General features: G+C 44.7%; 1 protein-coding gene across 8 annotated transcripts in view; it reads right to left on the reverse strand.

Annotated features, from left to right (window-relative positions):
• Positions 1-19,506, reverse strand: part of MECOM (MDS1 and EVI1 complex locus) — a 313,801-nt gene that overhangs the window by 119,965 nt on the left and 174,330 nt on the right. The window contains exons 1-2 of one of the 8 annotated variants that reach the window (XM_068691597.1): positions 17,257-17,386; positions 16,954-17,097 (exon numbers count right to left, since the gene is read on the reverse strand). The exons of 6 other annotated variants lie outside the window; for them this stretch is intronic. The gene's annotated coding sequence lies outside the window, so the exon portion shown is untranslated. Of the gene's footprint in view, positions 1-15,571; positions 15,798-16,953; positions 17,098-17,256; positions 17,387-19,506 lie in introns of those variants that run through there. One more of the 8 variants, XM_068691601.1, reaches the window with a different exon arrangement.

Genomic DNA, 19,506 nt, shown 5'->3' on the forward strand with positions numbered 1-19,506 from the left:
TTTTTTTTTTGTTGCTGGCCTTCTCTGCTGCGGGGTTGTGTGTCATGCTTAGACCGAGTAGCAACTTTAGGACACTTTCTGTTTCTTTCCAACGTCATTGAAAACAGCTTCTTTTAATGCCAGATTGTGCCATGCCCATCCCTGTTGAGAGAAGCTATGCAGAAAACTGCCCTAAAAGCTTCCAAAAAGGTGACTGCAAAATACATGGCTGTGGAGACAAGTGGCCATGTAAGGAATATTTAATCTCTCTCTTTAATTCTTTGTTTTCTTTTTGCTAGCAGTCAAAACTTAAACATATTATGCATAAGATTAAGCAAAACAAAGGGTTGTGGTTTTTTGTTTGTTTGTTTTTCAGTACTTAGACATGGTGACATGGTGCAATGAGGGAGAACCCACCCCTCCTAGGCACGACCTGGATATTTTCACTCCCCACACACAGTTTCATTCACAGGTAGATCCTCCAGGCACGAAACCCAGGTAACTATAGATTTCCCAAACGCGCTGGGAGAACAGAGAGACTGCATGCTCCCTTCGTGGCAGGTTACCAACATTGATCTTCTCTTATTTTACTCAATTTGCACTTAGCTTTCTATATTAGCCCTTTGATTCTGCAGTTTTATAATGCTGAGATCTGAGGCAGCGGCACAAACCTATACAAGGCCAGACCTATACAAGGTCTGGAAACACCTTGGCTTGGTTCATTAGGCTGAATACAGTCCAAAATAGAGAAAAATAGAACCCAAAATAGATAGAAATGGTTTTTAGCTACAATTACACAAAGCAGAAGACATGGCAGTGAGGTTCAGCCCACACAGTCACTGCCAGCTTCCCCAGCCCCAAATTATGCCTACAACAGAGACACCAGCAAGCAGAGCTGCCAACTTTCATTTTTTTTTACCTTAAATCTCAAAACAGCTGATATTTTGCATGCTATTGAGATCTCCAGTGAGTCCAGAGATCCAAACAAACGCAAAAATTGTTGTTTTGAATGCCACGATTTGAAGTGGGGAGAGGGCTGATGGGGCTTCTTCTTGGGTAACAATAGTGGAAAAGTAAGCGAGCTGATCGAGATGAATGCTACCTTTAAAAGAACTAGAAGCATCTATTCAGCAAGAAAATAGGACTACTCCATAAAAGAGAAGGGAATCAATTACATCATTTCATTAAAGCAACAGCTCTTGACCCGCAAATATAACCTATCTCTGAACCTCAGATCCCCTCAGAAGAAAACAAATGTCAGAACACATGTATGTGATGCTGGAGCTCCTTTCTTCATCAGGTTTATAAAAAAACAAAAGTCAACACAAGAATAAAAATTATTTTGTGCAAAAATAGAGCTTTATCAGCATAGATGACGACTGTCCCAATGGAAGAAGTGTATATTATACCTAATATTAACCACCTTTGCCCCACGAAACATGGATATATCTGAGACACACCTACTAGGTGAGAAGCAAAATGAATGGAAAAAAAAAAATCAATGAGTAATTGTGTCAGAAGTAGATGAGATGATTTTATATCTGATTTGGTAAATTGGGATGATACTTTAAAAAATGGTTGAAAGAAAAAGGTAGGCTTTGAGAACCCATGATCCTCATGCCAGCTGAATTCACAGAGCTCCTTCTTCATAAGAAATGTGAATTAAATTTGTCCCATTTAATTTTGTTTGGATCAATTTACCACCAGCCAATTGCAAGCACAGACTTGAGTACATCAAGCTGAGGGAGAAGACATCAAAACAATGGTAAAGGGATTGTACAAGAGGAGATGGTCAAGATTATTAGCAGCATGGACACTGCTTTGAAATCCAAAGCACAAATTGAGGTAGTACAATTTTGTCTCGGGAAGAAGACCTCAAAGCACTTGGTGTTCCCAAGCAGAATGGGGTAGGACAGAAAAGTAGTAAGGTGGTTGTGCCAAGTAACAATGAGGCCTGGTTTTGGAACAGCACATACAATTTTTGGCCAGTCATTTTAGACCAGTTCTGTGGGTGTGAACATATATGTATATATATGTTAAAATCTTTTTCCAGACCCCAGGTCCCTAAAGATTGGAGCTTTAAAAAATGAAACCATTTTTGTCTTCTCTAGTTTTCTGGGGCTGGATTTCTTATTTGAAATCTGTTCTAATTCTACAGAACTTTAAAAGATTTCCCTAGTACAAATGCCAATCATTTGCTTGGGTCAGAGCTGAACACGACTGTAATAAAGTAAGTTTCAGATTCCCTTGAAGTAATTATTCAGGTGGATTTATCTCATTTGTAGATATGATAAGCTTTCTTTAAATCTTTTTTTTCTACAAAAAACACCAGGAAGTAACACAAAAGTAGTGCTCAACTTGCTCTAACTTAATAAACTAAGAAGAAATAGGGATTTGGAAATTACTGATGTAATTATTGCAACTGTGTACTTTATATAAGCAAATAGTGGGTTAAGCCTTTACAAGAGTAGTTCCTAGGAATCATCAAACAACTTAGGGTTCTGAGAAAAAAATGCATCAATATTAGATTTGAAACCCATCTCGAGAGACTGATCAAATATGAAATCAGTCCTGGAGAGTGCACTTAAGTACAATGCCTGAACTCTTAGCTAATCCCCAACATGTTACGGTTGCCTGATGGCACCCTGAGCTCATGGAGACGTCTTCACCGGCACACACGGGCTGGAGCACCGCAGCCCCCACTCTCTGAAAAGGCAGCATCATGAAAATAAGTCTACTGCTTGCAGGTGGGACTTTTTTTTTTTTTGGAAAACAAAGAGCAAAACCACAAATTAAAACCCTTACATTTTGCGCAGGGATTGCCCGTGATGATAATTAAGTCCATTTTGCGTATTGCAAAATCACTCAGACTGCCACAGTAAATTTTGTCCCGTTATTGACAAACTGTTTGCAGATTTGGAGACGAGTGGGCCTTTCTCTACATCCATGATTATATATGTCGCCTACCCCACTGACCTCATCCAATAAACTTAATTGACAGCGCTTGGTCTTAACTAACCTACATTTTTCAAGGTGTTGTCATGAGTGCTTTTAAAGGCTGCCTGCATGGGGATGGCTGGCATCCGCACAAATCCCCAGGGGTAGCACCAAGCTGTCACACAGCCCCCAGGCAACGTGGTGACACCGGTGGTGGGACTTCTGATCCCATCGCCAGCCCTTCCTTCCCCTTGTCCCACTTCTGGGCCCAACACATCCCACCACCCAGCAGACATGGCATCACAGCGGCCTCTCTCCTCTGTATCGCATCGCTCTGCCCCTGCTGTTGCCCCACATGAACTTTGCTTCCCGTGGGATCGTCCGATGAGAAATCACGACCACATTTCTCGTCTTTCGCAGACGGCGACGCATCAGGGCGAGCCCCAGGCCAGCAGCAGACTCATGCTATGATTCAGACGAGCTGTGCGGCTCTGCCTCACAGAAACCACTTGGAAGGCAGGCCGGTGCTCTGGCGCACGCAGGCCAGGCGTGGAACAAAGCAGCACGCCAGACATCGCGCAGCTTCACACGCTTCTGAGCTTTTAGCATGTGATCAGGGATGAGCAAACGCGTACGAGTACAAAACACGCAACGAGCTGGTCTTATTCCAGACCCTTGCAGTGAAGTGTCTCCTCCCCTCCTTCCCACCGAACCCCCAAAGACACATTATCTGCGCAAATATGCTGCAGACCTCGCGGGGTCAGGGGGTCTGGCAGCGGCTGCGGGGCTGGCCGCAGCCTGCACATCCCCTGCACTCCGGGCGTCCTCGGGGAGCCCAGCACTCGCCGCATTCCCCTTTCTTAATGGGGTGTAATGGGGAACACGTTTGCTTCAAACCTATCAGTGAACTTCCCGCTTTGAACCCAAACTCGTTTTTTTTTTTTTTTTTTTAAAGCAGCTTTTATTAAACTTCAGTATTGAATAAGGTTTGTTTTGCTATCCGTACCTGGCATTCTTTCTGCTAAGATTCCAGCCCAGAGTTGCACAGACGATGCATGTCTCTGCTGTCTGCATGGGAAAGGAAATAAGGGGGCAGAAACATACTCATTTCTCTTTTTCTCCTTTTTTAAATCAGCACAAAATAGTTGGATGGTATAGTTGTCTGATACTAAATCCGAAACAGAGCAATAACTCAGAGCTGGAAAAGTCTATCTTAATTTTTGGCTAGAAAAGTGAATTCAAAGCTTTATTTGTTTTTTGGATCACTCCATAAATGGGTCAATATTCGTATTTCCTTGGTTTAAAAAAAAAAACCATGTTGTACAAATTTGTCTGATTCGAATGCTAGACCTGTGAACTGACTGCTTTCAAACAGTAGTGCTCTACAATTACATTTCAAAGGGCGGTCATTACAAAAATGCCAGTGTTTGCAACTGCACCCGCTCATTAATGTCCCAGTGTTAATATCCCAGCTGTAACACTGGGGCATCACCGTCAGGTAGAAATGGCAACAGCCAGCCTGGCCTAAAATGCTTCCCGGAGTCCACCAGCACCAGGCTGGCAGCGCACACATGCTCAGGATTTGTGTTTTAGTACAGCAACATCAGAGATAATTTGCAGTGTGAGAGCACCTATGCTTATGCTCAGTGAAAGCTTTAACCCGGGTCTTGGCACTCTCTGTGGTCATGAAGAGAAGAAATGTTCAAATTCTTCTGTTCAGGCCACTGGACTGAAATTAAGATAAAAGTAGATTCAGTTCTGAATTATACCACAATATTTTCTGTGTGTTTTGGCTGCCTGTGTGACCCTTTCACAACCTGGCAATCCCAGCTGTATTGCCAGACCTGCGAAGACACGGGAAATGTCAATCTTCAGGGAATTGTTAGGTGTCAATGAGGAAAAAAATATATAATTCAGAGCTGGAAGCTAAAAAGCTGGTGCTAACCTCAAAATAGTTAGGAAAAAGGAAAAGTCCCGGATTCAGAGTCACTTAAACCCTTTAGTCAATGTTTCATTTAATAGTTAAAGTTGCTTAGGTTAATTAAATTCATTTTGAATTTTTGTTTTAAATCCTAAAAAATGTGAAGAAAACATGTGTTGTATTACCAAGTTGCATCTAATATAAACAGATAAATCATTTATGTATAGAAACAAGAAATATGCAGACCCTAAGGAACCAAAATGAAAAACCTGAGACCAAATGATAAATTTTCAATGCCACCTCAACTTTTCCCATAAAAAATACATCAGCATAGACATTCTTCCCTATAACACTACTGTTGTGATGGGAGACCTCACAACCATCTTCTGGAGGGCCAAACACCATCCTGTGGTATGTGGCTGAGGACCCAGATGTGCCTTGCGGCTGCACACCCACCTCTTTGGAAGGTGACTGCCCCTTCTCGTGCTGCTTGTGGCAGTATCCAGATCCTACAAGAAGTCTTCCCCCTCCACTCATGGAGCTTTACAAGCTCCTGGAGGATGGGTTTCGAGCAGCTGCTGGCAGAGGTGCTCGCCCGATATGCAGTAGATTCAAGAGTTTGTGGCCATACCTCAGCAGAGCTGTGGGGGCTCCCAGGAGCTCACACACCGATTCTGTTTCTCCTCACTTCCTCTGGCCCCATACGTTAAAAACCAAGGAATAAAAACAGAGCCCGATTTAAGCACTGCAGGGCCAAGCCCAGCAGCTAAGCCATCACGAGGTGTTGACTTGACAAATTTCCCGGGGTCGATACCTGCGAAGGCCTTCACAGAAAACCAGCCAGCTTGCCTCTCTCTTCGTGCTGTTGCAGGGCAATTTTAAGCCTCCCTGAAGACTTTATTTGTCGGATGTGCCTTTGCTTGTGGAAACGTAACATATGCAGACAAAATAACTGTTTTTCAGGTGTGACGCTGACATCCAGCTGAAACTAATCAAAAGTCCAGGGTCCAAAGACCCCGGTAGGGCAAAACCCCTAATGAAGATGAATGTAGAACAATAGAGGGAATGAAAGGGTATACGGTCTCATCAGCTCTGCGGGGTAGATTTACACTCAAGAGAGTAAAAATGATTGAGTTGTGTCCTTTTTAAATATTATCCTTCTATCTCTCCTACTTAATTAGTCTCAGCCCTGTGCTTTACCGTGTTTCTTTAAAGCCCTACATGTGCTTTTGCTTCTTTGCTCCAAGAGCTGCATTTGGAAATCTGTGAATTAATCTCTCCTCTTGCACCAAAACCGCGACGTACAAAATCCATTTCCCCTCCACCACTTCTGCAACATTTTGCAATTAAATTTATTTCAATTTTTTCATTGATAGCTAGCTTTGAAATTCTACCTTTGATAACTTGGCTAACTCAGCCAAATCCCACCTACATACCTATCCATGTCCACGCAAGCAATCTCTGCTCTCATTCAAACATCTAAAGAAAATGGGTAATTTTTCTGCAGTGACAAGCACCCAAGTGACAAGGGGTTTTTTTGGTTGTTTTTTTTTTTTTACTTTTTTTTTTTTTTTTTTGAGAATGTGTTAAAATGAGAAATCCAGCTGAGATATAAAAATAGCACATCGTGGGACTGAGTGGGACCAGAGTCCTGAAAACCTGGCCCTGAAAATCAGGGAAATCATTAAATATGGTGCCCTGCATCTAGCCTAGCTAGCACCTAATGATTCAGAAGAGGCTGGTGCACCACAAGCTGTAGGCATGGTGCTGGGATTTCCTTTTCCACCCCTACTGTTCAATCTGACTGTGCCCCGAAACAAGTCCTTTCATTGCACTTATCTCAGCTTTTATAGCCATGCATTTTATTGGCCATGAAATTATCCAACCCTTAAAGAAAAAAGTGCAAACCATGAAATTTGCCCCATCTCTGAAGGGCACCGAGGTAGTCTGTGACTTCTGCCAGCCAAACTTTAATAAATAAAGGCCCGACTCTTGGCCCTGCTCTGCTCTTTACAATCTCTTGGTTTCCTCAGTGCTTAATCTCCAGTGGCTGTGAAACCAGATGGCTAAACAATTAGATAAATCGTTGGCATTGTTTACTTTGTCTCTTCTGTAAGCACCAAACAATAAATCTCACAACTTTCTCGCCCGCGAATGTGATGGGGAACGCCAAACCCCAATTCATCGGCAGGACTCCTATTTCCTGAGCTGCTAGAAGACAGAAAATATCGCATTTCTACCTCATTCGACCCTTTCAATATCCCCGTCACGCTTCATTGCTTTACAAGGCACCATTTCACTGTTGCAACAAAGATTACAGCGGATCTAACAGGTAAGGCCTCGAGCAAACACGGAGCAGAGTGGACCCGAACAGGAGGCACAAGGACTGCATGTCTTATCTGCTCCCCATCTCGGCATTTCTAACCACAAGGACTGCCCCGCTGACAGCCCTGCCTGTCCTCAGGCAATGAATCTGTAATAAGATATACACACAACAAATAATAGAGGTGATTTTCTTTTTCTTTTTTTTTTTTTTTTTTTCTGAAAAATATATACCGAGGTAATTAAATTGCTAACATGATGGATGGCCTCATTTTATATTTGAATTCAAAGTGACTTGCTATGGCATATAAAAAAGTGACTCCCCACAAAAAAAGTATGATGCTATGACTCGAGCTGAAATAGAACTGTAGATATTTGCCTTGAATTCTGAAAAATCATGTTTTGCTGCTCTCTTAACAACAGTTTATAATATTTGGATGTTTTACCCCAAATACTAAAATATTTGGGGGTTATTAAATAGTTCAAACTTGAACTCATCTGTGAATAACACCCCGTGTGTAAGTAGAGAACCCGAGGCACTGTGAGGTTGCAATGGGCTCAAGATGACTCAAAAAAAAAAGCTTACAGTTACCCTGGGAAGGATTTTTGGTTGCTGAAGTACTAGACCTTAGGCAGGCACTATACAACGATATATTGTGCATGACATCGACAGCATCACCTATACTCAAATCTGCACAAACTCCTCTTTACAGATCCTATTTTCAGCTGCATTGACCTAAACAGATCTTAAAAATATGATATCAATATCACTGTCACATAGTAGCAACGTCTGATTTCCTCCTCTGCCTTTCCTCCCATCCTGTAGGAAAAAGAACTAAAAGGCACTGCTCAAAACACTTCAGTATAGCTGCAGGACTTCTGTGGATGCCATTAAACAAACTAAGGATTTGATGTCATGTCTGAAGGCCTATGGTAATGCGAAGTTGCAGTTGTAATGCATTATAATTTAAGGGACCTAATTTTTGCATTTGCTTTCTCTCTATTAGAAATTTGCGATCCGTACCGCAGGCTGTGGGAGCTATTGGCTAGCAGCCATGAAAGTATTAAATGTAAATGTCCTGTTACATCAGCAGTTATTTGCTGCGTAGTGATGCTGTTTTTAAAAATCCACTCAAAAAACCTATAAATCCCGGTATGTATTTTCTTGCTTTCGCCTGACACTCACAGAGTTAACAGGCAAAACGTTTCAATAAAGCTCCCCTGCAGACGAGCTAAGATGTTAAAAACTCACCGTTAACATCTGGTCATCATTTCATCGTGCGGCCACACGTGAGATAAACGTGCTTGCTCCTACGAGCACAATACCTGGCCGTGACCTCGGCCGTGACACCAAACGGGCAGGCTGGGGAACTGCCGCCCGCTTTTGGGAACCGCGTGGCGGACTTCCACGACGCGGGGCGCACAGAAACACGGCCTGACAAGTGGTGAAACTGCAGGGTTAACAACCAACTTTTTTCAGCCCTTTGCTGTCGGGCTCCTTGCAATAGGAAAAACGTGTGTGTGTAAATAGGGCCATCCCCCAAAATTAAGCAAACGTCCTAACGGGCCGGTTAACTAACCTGTAATTACACTGCCGCTTGCATTAACTCCATCGCCTGCTAATAGAGTAAGTTCCAGTGGAAGCAGCCAGCATTGTTAGGAGGGTTATTTATTTTATGCCCTAATTAATCAGGACTGACACTGAACCACATCCTTCCTCCTTCCTCATTATTTAAATCACCCATTTATATGGATGAGACCCTTTGCTTTGTGCGCTGCATTAATGCGCTAACACGCTCTCCCGAGGGGAGCGCCCGGTGCTGCTCCGGCGGGTGCGTGCCAGAGCTGCCGGCCCCCTGCAGCCCCTCTGCCCTGCAAACAGCAGCGGGGACATTAATGGGAATGAGAATTTGGGGGCTCCAGGGCCTCGTCCTCCTTGGTGCCAGGGGAGAAGCAGCTTCCCAGGGTCAGCCCCGCTTCCAGCATTAGCTACACGTGCAGACCGAGGAGGATATCTCTTTTCAGGAGGGCACCGTGCAAGGGAACCTTTGCTTCGAGTCAGACACATGCTTAAGTGATTTCCCGAATCTGGGTCCTGATCCCCAAATTGGAAGCGACAGGTAGAAGTTCCCCTGCCCCCTGTTTGCCTGTCCCGAGGCCGCCAGTGAAACGGAGACGTAAAACTGCTTGGTCTGTAGAAGGGAGATCAAAGCGTGGTGGGTTTAAATTGAGTACAAGGCAATTTGGAAAACTGAAATTCAGAATATCTTGTGCAGGGCTTTGTGTAAGGGCACGCAGTCTCGTATCATTCATCTGAAATATTTTTGTTTATCCCCATATTTTCAAGAGGTAACCTGGAATATTTCATATTTCAGAACCACCAAACCAAAATCTAAATCAAAGTGTTTTTGATGGAATCTTTCAAAATCAACTTTGTTTCCTTTCTTTTCCTTCCTCCTTTTTCAGATTTTTTTGGCTAACCAAAGTTCACAGATGGGCTCCCGTTCAATGCGAGGAGCCTCCGTGTTTCTCCGGGATGGATGAGCCCCCCACCAACAGGGTGATGGGGACAGTAGCCCTGCACCAGAAGACACCAACTTGTTATTCTGCCTCCTGCCTCCAACTCAGGCAGCTCCTGTCACACTTCAGTCACCTCCGAAGTGGCGTTGAGCTCCAAAAATTCAAGACTCACAGAGTAGAGGAGGACTAGGAGAGCTAGGACTGGGCAAGCTTCCTCAGGACAGGAGCCCACGTGCATTGCCCAAGTCCAGCTTGGTGGAAAGGTGGGGAAGGCACAGGAGGTCTCGCACCCTGTGCCTGACCACAGGACCAAAATCTGCAATGTGCCACTGGACTGTTCAGGACTCCCCACATCCCAGAGCCCTGACACCTCCCAGCCTGGTCCACCTGGAAGTACACGTTCATAAGTCACACCACTCGGTTATCGACAGGCGCTTTCCAAGCGGCTTTTTCTAAAGGAAGACAAATGGCACAAGGCTGTGCACACTTTACTCGGGTGAAGCTCAAACACAGCTCTGGTGAGTTTCCAGAGGACAAAAGGCATTTGAACAATTTGATTCAAAGCTGACAAACACAGTTGTGTCGGGCAGCTGGCAAGAGCTACAGGGGTATTTTCAAAACTTCTGGAATTTTTAACCTGGGCTACACTGAGATGTAGTTCAAGAAAACACTTTCCAAGATTTTTATGTATATTAATTTGAATAAGATTCCAATTTAGGAAGTTAGGAAGAAAGCTTCACTATTTTGGTGGCACAGCTTTCAGACAGCAATTCCCATGCCTTTTCGCAGATAACTGCAAACCAACGCAGCTCTCAGAAGGAGGAAACATTACCCAGGGCTGCATTTCAAACCAAAGGCCATGTGCAGCTCCATCAGCTCGCGGTTCAAGGCCGGTAATTAAACCATCCACGTTCCATCCAAAGACTTTCCTGACTCCCCAAACGTTTTGCCAAACCATGAACTAATTTTCACCGCGAAGGCGCTCTCGCATTTAGCACATTTTTGGAGACAGTTGCTCACTTGGCTGAGCTCCAGGGGCACTCAAACCCTCGCGGTGCAAACCGGTCAGAAGTTGCCAAGTGCGTGTGTTGTCCAATGAAACCCGGCGTGCGAGAAACCAAATAAACCAAACCAAAGCTGCACAACTTTTCCATGGACTTCATACCCAAAGCCGCGCGCGGGCGCAGGTTGGGCGGGCTGCCCGCACCACGAAGTGTTCCTCAGACAGGCTGCAGCTGCAGGGGGCATTTCCAGAGCGGAGACTTTGGCCAACCATCTGGGTTAACCTTTTGTGTGTGAAGAGGGCCTCTGCCAGGGGGTTTTGCATTTTTTTGGACAACCCCCCCCCACCTTGTATATGTTTATTAGCGAAGAGAAAGGTGATGAGTGTTTAGTGGGTGTCGTGATGCTGTTCCTTTCTGGCCAAAGCCCAAGTTTTTGCTTTGAAGTGTGCCATCACATTGCATGCTTAAATGCCTTTTTTTCTTTTTTCCAGCCATAGTGCTCTGAGCAACTGAGATATATTGCTGTTACACCGCACAAAATCTCCATACATGAACGCCCACTTAAGCCAGCTGACAAGGAAAGCTTTTAAGGTCCACCATCCTTGCAGCAGAGCAAAAGCCAAAAAGCTCGGCCCAACCAAGTGCCCTATCCTGCCCCCATTTAAGTCAGCAGCAAAGCACTGGTCCCCATGGCTCAGCGCTGACAAGTATGAGAATGGCCAAAGAAATGCACATTAATTATCATTACTCTGTCTGTTATTGTATAACAGACTGTGATTCTGTACTTTATCTCCTGGACCATTATCTCCTGCCATGTGATCTAAGTGTTGATACTGCTAATGTAAAGGAACACAGAACAGTAGTCATTTATCCTGCAAAAGACCTCGTGCTTTTCTTGTTCTATCAATCATTAAACAAGTAATGTCTTTTGTGTTATTGCCTTGACATTCATTAACACTCACGTCACAGGAAATCTTTGCAATTAAAATCCTTATTGACGATCTGTGGTTGTTTCGCATTGGCGGGTAACAAGCAAGATAATAAAAAATGAAAACAATAGTGTTATCATAGATAGCTGAGGAGGTTTTTCCTTTTTCTTTTCGTATGGTAACTACTTTAATGTTGCTGGTCTCTCCCCCTTTTTTTTTGAATCTGAACATGGACTTCAGGGCTCTGAATGCTGGCAATCCACTTTTTATCAGCCCTGAACATCTGAACACCCCTTTGACATTAATCCTGTATGACCAGCTTTAGTGGAAACACTCAGTCTTGGAAAAGCCAGGCTATATGAGGACAAGACAAATGTTTCTCTCTCTGTGCAACTCTGCTCCTTGGAGATGTATAACGACGATGTGTGCAAACCAGCGATACAAGAGCACTGTGCTTTGTCTGTTGGCCAAAATAGACTCTGGACTGATTTCCATGTTGCTGGGGCTGCCCTGGGGCTGCTGCCCTCCAGGAGGCAGTGTGCAGGTTTGCAGGGAGGCTGGAGCCCAGGGAGAAGACAAGCAGAGCTGGGATGGAGGAGGACCCTGCAGGCGACAACCTCCTGGCTGAGCAGCACGTCAGCTCTGGTGGGAAGCAAAGCGGTGGAGAACCCCTTGAACGTGATTTAGTGCCAGGAAGCTTACCCTTGCCTACTTACTTACTACTAAGGCTGTGTCCAAAACGACCTTCTCTTTTTACAGTTGCACACCACCTCACAAATTTAGGCTAGTTAACGTTGATGCTGCTTTCTGTTGGGACAGAGTCAAAAGCTTCTAACCCAGTGGCTGACTACCAGGATGTATCAGTGAGTTTTCCCTCTTGCAGAAGGAGCTGACCTTTGTACGTGCCATTAGCATCATCCGTGCCACTCGTGGTGGGACAGTGCCCAGAGCACCAGCCAGTCACAGCCAGGACTCAGAAAGGACGCCGTGCCTCTCGCAAAGCCAGGCTCTGTCTGGCTCAGGCCACGCCGCCTGAAAGGTGCCTTCTGAAAGATAACAAGCACAACCTCACTTCCCACAGACATTGACATAATTGAAAAATTACACCATTAGGCTCCTACATTCTTATGAGCTGTTTTAATTACAGCCCATATATCTTGAGCATACGTACTGCATGCTCCACATATAGAGGCAGCTGAGAAGTGAATGCAACTCTGCACACAACCAAGCCAAAAAAAAAAAAAAAAAATCAGACTCAGCCTTGCCTTACTTCTGCGTTACAGTGCTGGTACTCTCAAACATAGAGATTGCAAGGCCAGAAGGGATCATTATACCAATCTCACCTGATGTTCTGCTTACCATACTATTTTTAATTTTATTCTTTCTGCATTTCTACTCAGTACTTTATATTTACACAACTATAAGGGAAAGAATGAAACCCATTTGCTGCAGAACCACTATGTTCATGAAGGGTGTTTGAAACAAGCTCCTGTGTACACTCACATGTCCTGATAATTAGCAAAATGGGAAGTAAAACTCCAAAACCAGCCCTAAGGTAAGTCGCGTATTTCCAGTCCACAGATATGAGGGCCTCCCTTTGAGGCTTAATAAAATGCATTTATGATCAGCCAGAGTGCTGAAGAGTACACAGCGTACTTGAACTGATAACACACTGCCTTCTATTTTGCACCACAACAGTTAAATAAATTCATATCTCTCTTCCTTTTTCTGGTAATTTAAGCATTAGTAGTGTTGATAACCCATCTGGACTGCCTATGGCTTTTCTTTTGACATCAACGGCAATAATCTTGGAAGGAATCACATTTATAAAACCGTCCAACAAAAAAGAATGTAACGAAACATGACAAGTGTATTTCTCTGAAATGTAAGGAGAAAAAAAATATTGATTTAATGTGCTGCAGGTCTCTACATTACTCATATTTTAGGCTGCTGATTAAATTCTCTTTCTTGTAACCTCTAACTAACACAATCAAGTGATAAAATTAACAGCATTTTTCCACTAAAAAGAAGCTAATTCTACCTTTGGCATTCACCCCTGCTCATCGAGTCCGGTGAGGGAATAGATTTTGCAGGACTGAGCCCAACACCAACGTTCAATAAACTGATCTGACAGCAACCCTTGCTTCCCTTAGTGTCTCCACAGTTTCCCAGACTACTGTGCAGACCAGAAGACCACAATTTTTAACGCAATCTTTCAGGCCATCTCAACTTTGTCAAGGCAAAAGAGCATTATACCACTGAAACCTGAAACAAGCCTCAGGAGAAATTCTTACCGCATAAAGTCTACTTCAGGAATCCTACATGAGATAAAAAGTAGAACATCGTGTGGAAAAACGTTCACCAGCTCCCACTGCCACTGAAGGGCTGGATTTTATATTCCAAACCCAGCAGCTGCATCTTCTGAGGTAAAAAGTCTTCTCCACCAGTCCAAGAGACATCAGCTTCTTAAAAGGAGAAGCAATGGCTTCAGTAGGAAGACCCTGTGAGGGGTCTTCCTACTGTGAGCCACCCTGTGAGCCACCCTGTGAGCCACCCTGTGAGGGCTCCCAGCATCCTTGAATGTGGTGGGTTGGGAAAGGATGTTTCAGCTTAAACCACTGCAAATTTATGGACACGGTGCAGCTGGTAAACTCGTACCATGAAACCTACCACTGTCCTTGCGTAACATCACCAAAATCCTTTTCAAGCCGGACGGTTAATCCTGCTTAATCCACAAACTGGGCTCAAACAGCCTCTGCTCCTTTCTGGCTATGCCACGGGCCCATGCACCACCTCTATCAGGTCTTTTTATCTCACTGCTCATCAGCTCACCACAAGCAACATGATGACCGCCTTGGACAGAAATAAGAGACCTCAGGTATTTGGACACTGAATGGATGATCATTGTGTAGAAGCATATTGTATGGGGAACGTATAATGCAAACAGGGATGAGATAAGAGAGATCTGATTCACAAAGATTATCCCTTTCATGCCCGGTATATGGGTGGCTAGCAGGTCACTTAGCAGGAATTACAAGTAATGTAAGCGGGCATGAGGAAGCAATATTTTAACTTGAAAGAACTTGTAGAGGGATGAGAGCGAATTTGCATAAAACCATACAGAACAGATGGGAATGGACAAGCCTGCCGATATCAAACACACGCCAAAGGAAAATTACAGAAGAACAAGGAAGTTATTGTAGATAGTACTTCGATATCCTAACCATACATGAAACCAAGAAAACCTCTAAATCCACCAGAACAATTGCCTAAAGGGCTTAGCAAAAGGCCCCGAGTTTCTGCTAGAAAAATATCACATTACTAGTGACAAAAATGCCTCATCATGTTTTCCCACTTTTAATTCTCTTAGGTGGAAAAATACTTAATCAGGAAAAAAAAAAAAAAAAAGTTTAGAGTAAATGCAAGGATTGCTGCTGTATTAATGTGTGTTATCTACTATCTAACTTTCTTAACATTTTTTCTGAGTGTGCAAATAAGCATTCAATGCCACAAGTATCTTTTCTAACAGCAAATATTTTGGGAAGCTTTTTGTCTTTAGCTATACACCAGAACATTAAAAAAAAAAAAAAAGAAAAGAAGGAAAAGATAAAAAAGAAAAAAGAAAAAGAAAAAAAAAGAAATAATAAGAAAGAGAAAGAGAGAGAAAAGGAAAGAAATAAAGAATTAGGAAGAAAAAGAAAATAAAAAGAAAACTGAAAGAGAAAAAAAAATTCTCTGGTTTCAAAGAAGGTTGCAAAAAAAATATTATGATGATAAGTATCAGTGTTCTAAAATTACAAATCCAAGATGTTTCAGAGGCATGTGTCAGAAGTGACAGCAAAAGGCAGACAAATATGTGGGCAGAAGTGTGAAAGAAGCTAGGCAGAGGTGTGAACATAGTTTATAGCTCGTTATAAAGAGGCAAGAATGCAGAAAGCTCCCAAGCCACAGCTGCCCACCTCTGAACTCTCCTTGAGCAAGATCCGAGGAGGTGGTGGGATGAGGAGGCTCTCAGCAGAAGGAGCGATGGAGGGTGTGGATCTATTGAAACAACCGCGTTTGGAGGAAAAACCTGGCAGTCACTCCCTCTTCTGCAATGCCAGACTGGTTTTATTCTGCCTGTACTGCAGAGGAATCAAATGCTTGATGGATGAAGCCTAACAGAGTCCCAGTCCAGGTAGAGAATTGTAAAGCAATAACCCGTGGGCAATTCATTACACAGGTGCCAAGGGGTGCTGGGAGGAGGGAAGGAGGCAAAAGTTAGCAAGAAGACAGGCCGTGCTCCTGCAGCAGTTTGGACCCTACCCACCCAACGATGCTGTGCGGGCAGGACTTCTCTCACTTGTACCCCCGGGGGAGGAGAGGTCAGCGAAGCCCCAGGCCTTGCGCTAGTCAAATTATTACTCCAGTAGCACAGACCTATGAAAAAAAAAATCTTCAAAGAAACAAAGTAGGAGACAACAGAAGGGTCCACGGTGGCTTTAGATAAGTAAGGATTTGGTGCTCATGTGACCTGAGGCCTTGTTTCTGAGGAACATTCCTACACCATTCCTTCAGCCCCCTTCCACCCTCATGGTGACACGATTACACACGTAAATGGGAGTGAAACCAAAACCTGCTAATTCCCATGCAGTAAGATGAGACACCAATCGACAGCACTGAGTTTCAGCCTGGCTGGACACAAAGGATGAACGCACCTCTGCGGCTCAGCACCCGAAATCCAGGATGGCATTTCTGCCGGATGACACCCCAGCGGTGACATACATCAGTAGCGCTGTTAGGCACAGATAACACCGTGCCGCTGAGGTGTCTCGCCACGGGCCCTTGCCAGTAATGAGCTCTAAAGAAACAATGACTCACGGTAATACGAACTGTCACAAGATCTCGCAGGGAAGGATATGAGATAGCTCAAGGACAGTGGCGCACAGCCTGCCCCCGTGCTCTACAACGCACCTCTTCTCACGGGCAGATGAAGGCACAGATAATGTAAGGAGATGAACAGACAACTGCACCGAAGCCCTGTGAATCACTTGAATCCTTCCATCCCCCTTCCTAAATAACCTTTTTTCACTATCAGTAAAGTTTTGACAGTTCTTTGGCGCTCCCTCTCCTCAGAGCCGCTGCCTCCACGAATTCCTTCCCTGCCTCCTCCTGGCTGCTGCAGCGTGCCCGTGCCAGCAGCTCGAGGAGCTGGGACCCGATCCTCCAAAGGGGGAATTAACAGGAGATAAAAGCCCTCCGCAGCATCAACCACCACGGGGCAGCCTTTAGAAGGCCCTTTCTCACGAGTATTTATGCCCCAAAGAGTGTATTTTGGAATGGAAAATGGGCATTTTCTTACCTGCAGCACTGGCCAGCTCGGGTCTGGAAACCAAACCTGCCGTTGTGCAACTGGGGCTTAAACCAGCACGCGGTGCAAAGAGCAGAGCAGGCTTCAGCTCCACGCCTCCTCTCCACCATGCAAACAGGTGAAAAAACTCGAATCCTTACAAAGGAAGAAAACACCAGCAGCTTTTCAAAGGAATATTGAAAGGGACCTTGCCGGGTGAGCTGCAGCTCAGGAAGAATGTTTATGGCAGAGCTATAAACTCATGAACAAATTAAAAGGATTTACAAGAGTAATTCAGTCTCAAGCCAAACCTACCGAACTGCAGGGGATGATTCTCCCAGACTAAGGAAGAAATAATTAGCGCTGTATTCTTGGAAGAGGGTTTAGTATCATTTCTTGCCACACCTATTGCAAAAAAAAAAGAAGGTCATCTTTTCGGTTACGGCAGCAAGTGCAGGGGCAGATCAGTCCTTATCTCTCCCGTGCTTCACCTGGCTCTTTTTATAGGCCCTTTGTTCTTGTTTCAACCCACCTGTTACAAGAGGCTTTGCTTTTTTTCATTTTAATGACCCAGCACTTTAAAGTCCAGATTTTAACTACACCTCAGACACTGAATTCGAAGCCTTTAGCCAAACTGTTTAAAGTTCAATGGGCTTGCTTACCTACTTTAAGCTAGAGACAGCATTTTATACACCCCTGATGTCACCTGTGTATGCTATCCCACTGGTTTCATCACTGGTGAACATGGATGGAAACCTGGTTCTTAGACACCTAACCTGAGGTCTGCAAAGGTCTGAGTGCTTGGCTTCTACAAGGGTACCTGAACACCTGCTGATGGCAGTGGGAGCAGCTCCAAAAGGCTCTGACCTCTGCATGTGACTGAAGAACAGCTTTGTTTGCGGAGATGCTATTAAGTGGTGATCAGTGAGAGCTTACAGAAAGGCAGCGTTTTCATCAAAGTTTTCATTACAATGTGCAAATTAAGGGAATATTATGTAGTGAGGGAAGGAGGTGCACCTGGTGTACCACAGAAGGCGGTGGCATCAATCAGTGTCCACTGGTCTCAGCCAACGTGCCCCGAGGAGTTTATATTCCTCCCAGAGGCTGAGTGAAGCAGAGGGAAAAGTTCCCTACAAGTCATTGGCAGCGAGATCAGCAAGGAAGAGGCACACAGTGCGGGTCCATGAACAATGTTCAGAGTGCCTAAAATTATAGAAAATAATTCAGAACGTCCTATGAAATTTTATACCCTCGTGTAGATATTCTATTGGTCTCCATTAAATCCCAGAGGCTGATTCAAAGCCCCTTTCAAAGCCTGCAGTATCTCCAGCGTCACCTTTGGTGTGTAAAACCCAGAGGCAGTCACACGCGTGCATACAAAAAGCCAAGGAGCGTGCTGGAGCTGTGCTGCAGCCAGGGGCTGGCCAAGGCTGGCTTTCCACGAGCCCAGGAGACAGGTACTGACACACACAGAAAGTCCACCTTAAGTTTGTCACCGTCCCACTGCCCCGGGCTGGCCGGGGCATGCGGAGGAACTCTCCGGATTCTTTCCCTTTAGATCACCAAAGGAAACATTAATCAGGCAAAAGATGGGAAATTATGACATCTAGCTGCTAAAGTTCAACCCCAGTGGCCAAAGCAGAGCTGATCGCGGGGTACAGGTGACTATCCATCAAATGACCTATCATAACACGCATTAAAATGTCGGCGTTAATCAGGACAGCGGCCAAGAACAATATTTTTCTGCTGACTTCCATAACAGCAGGTACAAAAGCAATCCCCTTGAAACACTTGTCTGCAGGCATTTGAGACAACACTTGGTTAACTAAACAAAATTCCAAAGAGGATCTAAGCCAAACGTGTGTATCTCCTCCCTGCAAGCCGAGTGCAGGAGCAAGGCTGTGTTAGCTGGGACTGGGAAGTGACAGACCTGTGGAGCTTTGGGGGTGTGATGGAAAACACATCCCATCCCGAGCCTCACCTCCCTGCTGGTGCCGGTCATTGCGCTAAAACACAGCGAGTGAGAATGAAGGAGATGACAACTGTATCACCACCTGAACGTGAGGTGGGATCTGCGGCAGGTATCACTGTAATTACCCTGTAAAAGACTTTTAATGTGGCTGAGGAAAAATATCCTTACAAATCCTTAGAAAAATGCCTGTCTGCAGCGTGCTCCGTGTCTTTCAGCTCAGCACAAGGAAACGATAAAAGTGTCTGTACTGCGAACAGCAAAGATGCTCCACATCCACGAGATGTTTCCTCCCGGGGATCTCCAAGCTGTGACTGCAGAGTGGCTCAGCAGGGCAGGTGTTTGTCTCCAGCACGGCATCGCTGCATGACTCAGTCACCCACAGGATGTCATTAATCAGGGACAGATTAATCAGTTCCCAGCCCGGCTGTTAATCAGAGCTCGGCACTTGCCCCCGCTTCTCCTACCATGGGGCCTCCTTTCCTCGCTGGCACACCCAGAAATCGTAGCTGGGACCAGGGCCCCATCACGTGTCTGGTGGACCTGAGCCTTCTGGGGGCAGCTTCCAGCAGGAAAACATTTTTTTTTGCTCAGGA

Source organism: Anas acuta, chromosome 9 (genome assembly GCF_963932015.1).
Source record: "Anas acuta chromosome 9, bAnaAcu1.1, whole genome shotgun sequence".
Lineage (NCBI taxonomy): Eukaryota > Metazoa > Chordata > Aves > Anseriformes > Anatidae > Anas > Anas acuta.